The sequence below is a fragment of the Zingiber officinale genome, chromosome 6A, assembly GCF_018446385.1.
Source record: "Zingiber officinale cultivar Zhangliang chromosome 6A, Zo_v1.1, whole genome shotgun sequence".
NCBI lineage: Eukaryota > Viridiplantae > Streptophyta > Magnoliopsida > Zingiberales > Zingiberaceae > Zingiber > Zingiber officinale.
This window is the reverse complement of record NC_055997.1, coordinates 73,981,418-73,992,868: the sequence shown is the minus strand read 5'-3', so window position 1 is coordinate 73,992,868 and position 11,451 is coordinate 73,981,418.

The following is an 11,451-nucleotide window of genomic DNA, read 5'->3' as shown; positions in this document are numbered from 1 at the left end:
AGAGAAATACTATTTTAATATTTAGGGAATGAAATTCATTCTCTAAATTTAGAAAATTACTATTCATAAAATGTATATTTACCCTCTGTTTGGATGGAGTGAGTGAAGGTTCATTAACGGAGGGGAAGGGAGGGGAAGGAAGGGGAAGTGAGGGGAAGTAAAGTATTTAACTTCTCATTGTTTGGGAGGGATGGAAGGTTCATTAACGTAACAAGTGTTACTTTGTTTGGGAGGAAAGGAAAGGGAATGAAAGTTAAATAGATAAAGTTACAAAAATACCCTTATTTTTTAAATTAGAAAATTTTCATAATATTAATATTTATTTTATAAATATAAATTAGATATTTTTAATAATAAAATTAATTTTTTATATTATCATTTAAATTAGCTATTTTTTAATAAAAAATTATTTTTTTATACTATTCATAACAAAACAATGAATTACTGATAATCAAGTAATTAAATGAGAAATAATGAAAATAATGATTTTAGAAATTTTAAATAAAAAAATTTGGAAGATAACGCTGATAACGAGAATTCCTATTCTTTAAAAACTTATTAAATTTTGATGGAAAAATTTAAAAATAGTAGATATTTTCTTAAATTTTGACGACAAAAATAGTTTCTCCCTTCAATTCAGTTAGAAGACGTGTCAGATCCCCTCCTCTAATAATCTGGTAGCAAGCGAGCTGTGAAGAAGACGAGGAAATTGAACTCCGGCGATATAGTAAAATTAGAAATTGAAATATTTCTTAAACTATTAAGAACAAGGATAGAATTAGAATAAAAAATATTTTATTTTCCCTTCCCCTTCCTTACACCCCAATTCGGGGTGTAAGAAAATCTCTCTTTCCATGGATAACGAAGGTTAAAACTTACCCTTCCTTACCTTTTCTTCCCTTTCCTCACTCCTTCCCAAACGTGGTTCAAAGTTTCTCTTCCCCTTCCTTCCCCTTTCCTCACCTACTCCCAAACAGACCATTAGAGAATAAGTAGAACAACTGAGGTAGACATTTTTTTTATACAAAATGTAAAAGTTAAGTTTAAGGTAATTGATATGGATGCTAAGGGCATCTCAAATAATTAAAATCCTATATAATCATTTTTTAGTCTCTAATATGTCACCTCAATATCATATTAAAAACATATTACTCTCTCCATAATAAAAAAAAAACCTCTAACTTTTGTGTGGATCCTACATTATCAACTTTTTTATATCATTATTAATGGTTCCAACCCATATTGTTAATTTTGCATGATTGAGATGGAAAAGCATCTTTGAAATTTTACTATCGCTCTTCAATTACAAACCTCAAACCTTGCATCCATAAATTCATGTCATTTTAAGAGCTAAGGGTAGAGCTCTATATGAGATTTTTGTAGTCTCCAATATATTATCTCAATGTCACATAAAAACATAAAAACCTATCACTCTATCCACAATTAAAAAAAACTCTATATAACTTTTTTTTTGGACATTATCAACTTTTTTTGTATTAAATTAATTATTGCTCTCACCCATATTGTTAATTTTGAGATGAAAGAACAAGTTTAAAATTTCATTATTATTCTTAAAATATAAATCTCAAACCTTGTATCTATAAAACCATGTCATTTTAAAATCTAAGGGCATCTTAAATGATTAGAGCTCTATATGAGCTTTTTCTACTCTCTAATATATCACTTCAATGTCACATCAAAAATATATAAATCTATCATTTTCTCCATAATAAAAAACCTCCCTATAACTTTTTTATGGACCTACATTATCAACTTTTTTATACATTATTAATTATTGGTCCCACCCATATTGTTAATTTTAAGATGAAAAAATGGTTTTGAAATTTTCCTATCGCTCTTAAACTACAAACCTCAAACCTTGCATCCATAAATTCATGTTATTTTAAGAGCTAAGGGCATATCAAATGGTTCGAGCTCAATATGAGTTTTTTTTTAGTCTCCAATATGTCATCTCAATATCACATAAAAACATCAAAACTTATCACTCTCTTCTTAATCAAAAAATCTCCCTATATATTTTTTTTGTGTGGATCCTACGTTATCAATGTTTTTTTTTTGTACATAATTAATTATGGGTCGCATCCTTATTGTTAATTTGGAGATGAAAGAGCATGTTTGAAATTTTCCTGCTGCTAAACTATAAACCTCAAACCTTCATTCATAAATTCATGTCATTTCAAGAGCTAAGGGCATATCAAATTGTTAGAGCTCTACATAATTTTTTTTATATAGTCTCTAATATGTCACATAAAAACTTATCACTCTCTCCCCAATAAAAAAACCTCCCTAATATGCTCTTGTCGTCGTCGCTCTTCTCCCCTTCTCCTCCCTAATCTGCTCTCGTCGTCACCGCTCCTCTCCCTTTCTCCTCCCTAATCTACTCTTGCTATCGCCGCTCCTCTCACCCATGCTCACGTATACCCGTGTCACCGCCGACCTCCATCGCGTGTCGCCACCACGATTCCTCCACAGCACTGCCTCCACCGTGATTCTGCCTTTCTCCTCCCTAACTCATTCTCGCCGTCGTGGCTCCCTAATATGCTCTCACCGTCGCCACTCTTCTCACTCACGCTCACTCATCCTTGTTGTCATTCCTCTCCTTTTCTCCTCCCTAACCTGCTATTGTCGTCTCCTCTCACCTATGCTCATCCATCCCTGTTACTGCTCCTCTCGCCATTGTCGCTCCTCTCACCAACATTGCTAGTCGTCGCCGTTGCCAGTCACCTCTGTATGAACTTCAATAGAGGAACAATAGTTATGGAAGTCGACTCTATATAATTGGAAGAAATGATGTTGGTTGGCTGATGTTGATTTGTAATTTATTTTTTTTAGGTTGTGGATTGGAAGTTTTGTTTTGTATATGCTCCTGACTCATTTCTTGTTTTTTTAGGTTGTGGATTGGAAGTTTTGATAGTCACCTTGCTCCTTTCTACAAAATCAAATAGGTATATATAATAATAGTTTTAAGTTTCAGTCCTTGTCTAACAAGCTTCACTTGTATGTGTGCTTGGTTTATTTTCTTTGAATTTTGATGGATATATTTCTTTCTTATGTAACGTGTTCAATCTTAATGAGTGTTATGAGATCTAGGGATTCTTTAGTTTGTTCCACTTGGCTAATGATGCGTCATGTGCATTTTTTTTTTGATAGTCTTTTGTTACTTTGTTAATTAATTTGATAGTATATATTAGTTTTTTCCCTTGGTATAAATTCAAAATTGCTCTACTGTTACTTAATTGACTTGAGTATATGGGGGGAGACTAAGGGGAGATTCTATAAAGTTCGACACTCAAGTTTTATAAAAATAATTAGTCATAATATATTTATCTCTACCAGGTATTTCAATTTCTTTAGTCGTTCTTTCTTGTACAAGTATACAATCACTCATTTATATATTTATGTGTAATGTATCCATATTTCTCGAGTTAGATTTAAAGTATTTGAGTTAATTGTATATAAAGAATTCAATAATTTATGCATTTGAGAAATCAAAAAACATTTGTTTATAATAAATATAGTTCATATTTCTCAATATGTTTATAATATTTTACTAGATATAATCAATAAACATTTATCTAGCTAGATAGGTAATATTGTTTGAGAGGGACCTTTTTTAAAAATTCATTTGAGGTCTAAAAAATGTCAGCTATGACCTTGCTCATCACCTAAAGGTACTGCATTACCAAAGTCACCCTTATATCTTGTGCTTTGCACAAAACATAACTAGCTTAAAGACATCCTTTGAAAGGTTCGACAATAGAGCCATGGAGTGGTTGTATCGCTTGTAGTTGTAATCATAATTTAGTTGCTTTGCACAAGAAGAGTACAAATGTTTGATCTCGTGAGACTTTTAGAGATTCTTAATTTTTTCAACTTGGTCACCTCTACATCTCATGTTTATTCTCAATTTTCTACTTCTCAACATCGAGCTCAACTTAGAGGTGTTGGTTCTATGAAATTATCTTATTATTATGGCTGAGTTGGAGACTTCTACTAAGTTAGTTTTCTACTTATCCTAATGTCTTGATATTAGCAAAAATAGTTCAACTATATCCTTGGATAAAAAACATCATCTTCCAATTAACTTGAGTTGTTAGTTTTGTTCAAATATTTCTTCCTTCAAGCATTCAACTTCAACAGTGTCAAGTTGGTTTTCTTTTAGACCATTATTATCAAGTTGGGTGAAATCATGGAACTTATATCTTGTTAATATTGAAGAAAGACATAAAGCAATGACAACTAAGTACTAAGTAGAAGATTTCAAGTGTATATGATTTTAAGGCTTTATACAATGGGGTGTCCATAGTAAAAAGGCTTTTTAGTTCATTTCCATTAGAGACCACTTTAGTCCATTATTTAGTCATCTACTTTTCATTCTAATCTACAATGTGTATATGCATTTTTGGTATAAAATTATGAGTGGGCGCCGTTCATTTAAATATATCAACGAAAATTAAAACAAAGTACCTAAAAGATATTGAAAAGAATTAAGAGAAGCAGAAATGAGATTGATCGATCCACCTTGTAGAGAAGGAGATTTCAAACCATAGTATAGATTGTTGATTGCTATGCTTGTACTTATATTTGACTTAACAACTCAAGAGTTGTAGAAATGAGATCCTCTTATGCAATACCTTATCCTTTTGTCCTAAAAACTTTGATTATGTATTTCACAAACTATGTATAGCCAAGCATGGATGCATGCGTTTAAGAGCCAAAAAAAATGAATAATTTTATTCCACATCAGATATCTAGCAATTTGCACCTATGACATGATAAAAATAAGATACCATATTGAGTTGTTTTTTTGTACTGTTGATTCTTCTTAGGTGTGATAAATTATAAGATACCATTGATTGTTACATTGTATCCTCTTGAGTTCTTGTGTTATAAAGATTTCTCTATATCTTGAGTTCTCTACCTTGTGAATTTCATTTGTGATACAATTCTTTATTTATGAGTGTTAAATTTAGTATACATGCATTTTAAAATTTAACAATATATTATAATGTTAAATTGATTTTAATAAGTGTTTTTTTAGAATCATTATGGATAAGAGTTGGATGTTTTTACCGAGACAAACTGAGAAGTATAGAAATAGTATTCAAAGTTTCTTACATTTTGCATTTTCTAATGCAAATATAAATGGAATGATTTTATGTCCATGTATACGGTATAAGATTGGTATATTTGTTTCAAGAGAGGTTGCCTTTGATCATTTGACAGTTGATGGATTTATCAAAGGTTATACTCATTAGGTAGCTCATGGAGAGATATTGTATCGTACATCTACAAACTCTACTTCTGTTCCATCTAACAATTATGCAGATGATATGCAAGGTTTAATTTATGAGGCATTTGGGATCTCAGACAATGATAATATAATTAGCACATCAGAATTGGAAAATGATAATGAGATTCCAACGGGAGAGCCTAAGAAATTCTATAAATTAATTGATGATTCACAAAAAGAATTATATCCAGGATGCAAAAAATTTTCAAAACTTGCATTCATGATTCGCTTGCTTCATTTAAAGTGTCTAGGCAAAATTAATAATAAGATTTTTGATATGCTTTTAGATTTGTTGAGAGAAGCATTTCCTAATGCAATGGTTGATTTGCCTAAGTCATACTATGAAGTAGAGAAATTGATGAAGCAAATAGGACTTTGTTATGAAAAGATTGATGCTTGCCTTAATGATTGCACTTTGTACTAGCGGTTGGATAAAGAAAGAATTCAATGTGAAACATGTAGTGAAACATCCGAAAATGATTCTACTGGTGAAAAGAGAAAATTTTCACGTAAAGTTTTATTGTAATTTCCAATAAAGCTAGATTACAACGTTTGTTCATGTCATCTAAAATAGCATCCCATATGAGATGGCATTCTGAATCTCGCACAAAGGATGGTTACATGCGACATCCAGCTGACTCTCCAGCTTGGCAAACATTTGATCATAAACACTCAGAATTTGCAAAGGATCCTAGGAACATAAGGCTTGGTTTAACATCAGATGGATTTAATCCATTCAAAAATATAAGTGTAGCACATAGTACATGGCCAGTCATTTTAATGTCATATAATCTTTCACCATGGATGTGTATGAAGCAACCATACTTTCTGTTGTCATTATTGATACCCGGCCCATTTGCTCCAAGAAATAACATTGACGTCTACTGGCAACCTCTTATTGCAGATTTGAAGGATTTGTGGGAGACAGGAGTGCAAACATATAATACACCAACTAAACAAATTTTCAATTACATGCTGCATTACTATGGACAATAAGTGATTTCCCTAGATATGCCACTTTATTAGGATGGAGCACTAAAGAACAGCTTGCATGCCGAGTATGTCATAAATTTACACATTCACAATGGTTAAAAAAATAATGGAAAATACTGTCATATGGGTCACTGTAAGTTTTTAAATAGTGATCATATGTTTCGAAAAAATACTCAATTGTTTGATGGCATGGAAGAATTTGGAAGACTGCCACCCACACTATCAAGAGACATGGTGATGGATGAGTTGAAAATTTTAAAATTTACATTTGGGAAAACAATTAATGATAATTTAGCATTACCATTTAATTGGAAAAAAATTGAGTATTTTTTTTGATTTACCGTATTGGAAAGATAATGTGATACGTCATAATCTTGACCTTATGCATATTGAAAAGAATGTTTGCGAAAATATTTGTGGGGCATTGCTGAATATGGAAGGAAAAACAAAAAATAATCTTAAATCATGACTTGATTTGCAAGAAATGGGGATAAGAATAGCACTTCATCATATTGAGAAAGGACCAAAGAAAGTTTATTTACCTCCAACATCTTTTTCAATGGGGAAAAAAGAGAAGAGCATATTTTGCAAGGTTCTAAAGCAAATTAAAGTTCCAAATGACTATACATCTAACATATCACGATGTGTTCAAATGAAACCGCCAAAATTAATTGGTCTAAAAAGTCATGACAATCACATTTTGATACAACAATTGTTGCCAGTAGCACTACGTAGAACCTTATCTAAGTCAGTTTGAGTTTCGTTGATTAGATTAAGCAGATGTTTTCAAGAGTTATGTAATAAAGTAATCTCTCCTACGGATATGACTCGTCTGAGAAGAGATATTGCAATGATCCTATGTGAATTGAAAAGGATTTTTCCTCCCTCATTTTTTGACATAATGGTTCATCTAACTATTCATTTGGCAACTAAAGTATAATTTGTTGGGTCAATTCACTATCATTGGATATATCCAATTGAAAGGTAATATATACATCTTTTTAATGTTATTATATTTAAAATATATTATTTGTTAAATAATACTAATTGTTGTGTTTTTGACATAAGGTACCTAGGGACATTGAAGTCCTATGTTCAAAATAGAAATAGGCCAGAAGGATCTATTGCTGAGGGGTATTTGGTTGAGGAATGTTTGACATTCTGCTCTTTATATTTAGAAGATTATGTAGAGACAAGATTTAATCAATCATCAAGAAATGATAATGCAAATATTAACTCAACATTTGTATTATATGTGTTTAACATATCTGGCTATGCACTTGGAAAGGTCATTGCAACTAAGTTTGATATTGAGATATTAAAGAATGTACATCAATATGTGTTATTCAATTGTCATCTATTACAATCTTATATAGAGTATGATTTTATATAATTCATGCTGTTTAAATATATAACTATTTAGTCATAATTATTTATGAAATTAATATTACTAATTTGCAGTGAACATCGTGGAATTGTGCAACTTAGTCATTCTCGTCTTCCACTACACCAAATTGAACATATACATAGTAAAACTTTTGTCTCATGGTTTGCCAATCATGTAAGTTGTGTTGTAATAGTTATTAAAAATACATATTATTTTTTTCAAATATAAATGAGTAAGTCCTTCTTGTATGATAGATTGAAGATACAAATCTTCTAAAAGATGATCCTGTTTTAAATGATTTGAGATCACTTGCTAGAGGCCCGAATATCAATGGGATACAATATCATAAATTCATTTCAAATGGATTTAGGTTTCATACAAAAGAAGTGGAACATAAGAGGAAAACTCAAAATTGTGGTGTGACTGTTAGGGCAACTACATCAAGTTATTCAAGTATAAAAGATCATAATCCAGTATTAAGCGAACTTGATTATTATGAGATTTTGCAAAATGTGATTGAGTTGGATTATGGGGGAGGTCAAAAAGTTACTTTATTTGAATGCAAGTGGGTCTCCAAAGGCAAACAACTAAAATTGGATGAAGATGGTTTTATGTTGGCCAATTTTAAAGATATTAGGCGTTATAGTGAGCCTTATATTTTAGCATCTCATGCTATGCAAGTATTTTATGTGGAAGATCCAAATGATTGTGATTGACATGTCATTATCACGACTGATGCACGAGCGAAGTATAATATGTAGCCTATGGAAGATATTGATACATATCTTCAAAGTTATATTTGTAATTCAAAATATTGCAATGAACATGAAGAAGTAGTTTGGGTTAGTGATGATATTGCAGGAGTGAAAATTGGTATTGATTTATGAAGACATTTTATCTAGTCTATGCATTATGTTTAGTCAATTATCATTGTAATAATAGTAGAATAGATTCTTACTATATATGTTTGAATGATATATGGTGATATGTTTTTCCTTTTCATTTTTAACTATTGACTTTTTATTATTTATAATCTGTTACTAACTATTATTTGTAGTAGGAATGACTCCTAAGCACCGAACTAAGAGGAAATCTCATTTTAAACTTCAAGATGAGATAGATATTCAACCACCAAGTATAAGTAAAAATCACACAGATCAGGAATAAGGTAATTTCTCATTTTATGCATGAAAAATTTAATGACTGATTGTGTTTATTCATATTTATCATTTTTTAATGGAATCAATACTTTTATAGATGGTCAAAACATAGAAGGTACCTTGAATAACCAAAGAGATGTAGTTTCAAATCAACTACATGTTGATGTGCAAGGTCATGCCCCACTTGTTGAAAATATGTCTTCAGTTCTAGACCAGTTGTGAGGCTATTGACTGTGAAAAGAATTGGAAATAAGCTTTTGTGGCTTTTTGGTTGTGTAAAATAAATTTATTTTATCAATTAAATCTTTAAGGATTTTAAATGAGCCAAATTCCATAATTAAAAAATATATAATACAAGATGTAGATTCTGCATATGCCTACATCAATTTTAAACAATGCTATCAGTATCTTCATCAATTACAGTTCCACAAAATATTTCTTCATATTAACAAGTCTTATACTGCATGTTTATTGCGTGTCTAGCAGGACTATCATAGTCCTTTATTTGAGTTTTGGAGATGCAAGCACCACCCTAGCTAGTATCACGATTGTCAACAACTTATATGCATATACAATTTCTTGGATACAAATAGTGGTCCATTATACATTTTATCAAATGTGTGTCTCCATTATTCTGTATCTAATAGTAGTCCCATGCCGAGTTGAAATGAACAACTATTTCATTTTTACTATATATATTTGAATGATATATGGTGATATGTATTTCCTTTCCATTTTTAACCATTGACCTTTTATTATTTATAATATGTTACTAACTATTATTTATAGTAGGAATGACTCCTAAGCGTCTAACTAAGAGGAAATCTCGTTTTAAACTTCAAACTGAGATAGATATACAACCACCAAGTATAAGCACAAATCACACAAATCATGAATAAGGTAATATCTCATTTTATGCATGACAAATTTAGTGACTAATTGTGTTTCTTCATATTTATCTTTTCTTAATGGAATCAATACTTTTACAGATGATCAAAACATAGAAGGTACGTTGAATAACCAAAAAGATGTAGTTTCAAATCAACTACATGTTAATGTGCAAGGTAATGTTCCACTTGTTGAAAACATGTCTTCAGTTCTAGACCAGAATGATGATATGAACCAAGAATATAATGAAGGTAACATATATGAAGAATGTAATAATTTAATTGAATCATTATTTTAAAGTTGTATTATAATTTTTTTTGTACAACTAGTGAAAATGAACATAATACTAAGAGGAAAAAAAGAGGTCTTACATTTATCAAAGAAATTTGGGGCCGACCTAGCACACTACCACGTATTAAAATTCTATGTGATGATATGGGACGTCCTATAGGAACCAAAAAAAAAAAATTACTGATTTCTTGGGTTCTTTAACAAGGAATGGTAAGTATTCTCTAATTGATATAGAAGATTAACATAAAATGCCAACGGACAAAAAGAAAGACATGTTAAATGTTATAAAGGTAACTGCATTACTTTGTATAATTTTAGTATTTAGAACTTTTAATTTAAGCAATAATAATTTGTCTATATATTTTTTTTACAGGATAAGTATGACTTTCCTTTAGGAATAGAAAATTGGACATTATGCTCAATAGCAAAAAAAAATGGAGAAATTGGAAGTCTGAACTAAAAAGAATGTACTATGATCCTGAGTTTTCAATTCAAATTCTTTTACAACAAAGAAATGAAAGAGCTCAAGTAGAATAATATATGAGACTAGTTGCTTTTGGAACACAAAAAAATCAAAGGTATGTATTTTATTTATTTAGAATATAATATTAGTAGACTTTTATTTTATGTATTATGTGTAATTTAATATATTAGGAAAGAAGTGAAAAGAATAAAAATGCTAGAAAGCAAAGGATAATGAATCAGACCACTCGAAGGATATCTTTTTCTCAAGTGCAACAAACATTGGTAGATCTTTTTATCATATTATAATTTTATGTGCATTTGATTATAGAAATTAGTAACCAAATATATTTTTAGGAAAAAGAAAAGGGGCATCTTCCAACACGAGTTGAATTATTTCATGCCTATTTTACTCCTATTAATGGAAGTCCCTCAAGTAATATTGTTAAAGAAAGATTGGTAAGATATTTTATACTCTTCATTTATTTTATTTTAAAGTATTTTTCAATTATTATTATTATGTATTAAATAAGTATTAACATGTCTTAAAGGCTGCAATGAAAGAACTAGAAAATCAACTTCCTGAAGATTACAATGATCAAGTGAGTCCGAATGATATATTTGCTTAAATCATGTGACTAGATAGACCTGGTCGAGTATGTATGCTTGGTGATGGTATTAGCCCATTTGATTTATGGGGAGTAGTTCCTAGTCGTGACACATGCAATTGACTAGTTATTGAATAGAATGCAAAGTTAGAAAAGATGAGTGAACAAATCAAAAAGCAAGGCCAACATATTACAATGTTAGAAACAAAGATTTCTGATCAATCAAGCACAAATCCTCTTTCAAATTTTAATAATAGTCAACACACTTCATCGAGTAGTAATCCACAAGGTTCTATTCCATCTCATCCAACCTTACGGGTAAGATTTTTTTTTAATTTCTATTTTATT